Below are 2,461 nucleotides of genomic sequence, written 5' to 3'. Positions count from 1 at the left end.
ACACGTGTTCACATGCAGTATAGGTTCATACACACACAATCAACTCACCCCTTTATTTTTCATCCGATGGACGAGGATGTCTCAGTGTCATCAGACAAAAGGAAGAAGTTCTTGCTTCATCTTTTCCATGAAGTCTGTCAGACCCAGAAATAGATCACTGATGATCTCAACCTCTGTCTGGATGCTGTAATGTGCCATTTAAGTACAAGTACATTGAGGGCAGAAATATCAAATGACCACATTTCTTCTTCTTTTTTTGAATGAACAATGCACCATGTTTAATCAATTTAATATTTACTTTTAAAAGGATGTACATGGAGGACAAATGGATTCACAACCTATAGTATTTAACAACGTACAGTACATGTCATGGTATAATTAGCATGTGACAAAACAAAACAACAAATACCGGTATTGTCCCTCTTATTAACTCGAATAAAACAGGCTCGTTTCTCAGTGTGAACCTTCATATTAGGCACAGGTAGCAACAGAAATCGCTACAAACGGGTTATGTTCATTCCTGAACCAAATATTTATGGGGGGCACAATCTGAGAAACCAACATTTCTTTAGGTGTTTGAAACACAAATGTTTTTTTAAATGCCGCCAAAATAGGTTTTATTATAAGGCTCAAATTGTTAAGAGCTTGGGAATGCCAATATCTTGTACAGTGGCCCTTTAAAAATTGTAACAGTATTTAAAATAAGTTTATGATCTGCTTGGTGAGCTACATTTGGAGATTTTGAGGCATTACTGGCCACTTTAACAAAGTCAGGGAGTGGAAATTAAACTTTTATATTCCGACACAAATGAACAAAAAGCCAAATGTGGCACCCACCTATTACAACTCTGAATATTGGTATTATTACAAAAACACTTACATTTACTTCTAAAACATTTAAAGCACAATTGTTAAAATGATAGAAACGACAACAACAGTGAACTCATAGCACCAATCCAAACCAAAGCACCACAAGAAAAAAGGAAAGGAACAGCATCGCAGCAAATCCCCATACAGACAAACTGTAGATTCTATAATGAAATGATGAGACATGTGGTGTTAAACAGAGCTGCTTTCAGAGCACAGTGGACGTCACAGTGATGACACAGCATTTTTTACAGTTTTAAGGATAAAGAAACAGCTGTAACTGCATTTAAAAAAATAAAAACGTCATTAAAATGAGGGCAGCAAAAATGTGGGTCAGGTGATTAGTTTCCTTTAGAACAGCAGTAAAACAGTGACCTTTAGGGTGCAATGGTCACAATACTATCTTTAGAAGGACAAGCTGACATGTTTCCTTTTAATATTTTAGCATCCAGCTCATACAGTTAGTGTAATTCGATAATCAGTTATAACTGATTTTTTTCAATATATGAAATGAGGATGATAATGGTTTCTTTGAGTTTTCACAGTTAGCTGTCTTGCTTGACTTGGTTCATTCATTGCATATTTGTCTCTACTGCAGGTAGCTATTTTCAATGAAAACGCTCGGAAAACCCCAGTGAGAACGTCCTATCTTAGCATTAAACAGCAGAAAACGCAGTAAGTGAGTAGCTTGTGAACATAGTGGATCATTGAGCAGCTAAAGGGTCAGATATTTCCCTCCGGAGTTGGAGACCTAAAACAGAACTAAAAAAGAGTCAATATTGGTCTTAAACTTGTCTGGTGGGCAGAAATAACTACAACTAAATGACCATATTGTTCAGTTAATGCATGAAGTGTTAATAAGCAACTGGTGGCTAACATGTTCACCAATTAACCTAAAAATTGCTATGTCAATGTTGCTTATGCTGCCCCCATGTGGTCAAACGAAATCACCTATTATCACCCTAATTTAAGATGGCTGTAGTTTTTTTTTTTATGTGGCAGAAATCTTTTCATAGGGACATAAATGATGGTTTCAGACAGTCCTTAATTTATCATATCTGTGCCACAAAGACATCTGATATTTTACGGGTGAATTAATCCATCCTCAAATTAGCACTAATACTATAAAATGCAGTTTGAAAGTAAGTGCGGTCAGATGTCTTCACTCCTCCCTCTGGGCCTGTTCCTGCTGGCAGAGCTGACTCTACCGTGTCTCACTGTGCTCTGAATGAACACTCACAATAAAAGTTACTGCACAAGCCCCACAGTCGGCAGCCACAAAATAACATCCTATAATCTGAAAATGTCCTGTCTCACATCATGAAATACTGAAGGCAGAGTCACTGTTTGCCCTGTGCAGCTCTGTTTTACTGTAGAGGTGATAACATTTTTAGCAAACTTTTCAAAATGGCAAGACTACGGCTGGTTCACTGCAATGACACATCTATAGCTTTCACAAATACAAATCAAAACAAACAAAACACACAAATCCTCTGACTGTTGACACTGTGCAAATCAAACTCTGCTCATACTTCAGCTACATAACAGCCAGGACTTTATGAATATGTTGATCTGGCGTTAAGCAATGGCATTT

Source organism: Trematomus bernacchii, unplaced genomic scaffold, assembly GCF_902827165.1.
Source record: "Trematomus bernacchii unplaced genomic scaffold, fTreBer1.1, whole genome shotgun sequence".
NCBI lineage: Eukaryota > Metazoa > Chordata > Actinopteri > Perciformes > Nototheniidae > Trematomus > Trematomus bernacchii.
The sequence above is the reverse complement of the archived record's forward strand: the minus strand, read 5'-3'. Positions refer to the sequence as shown.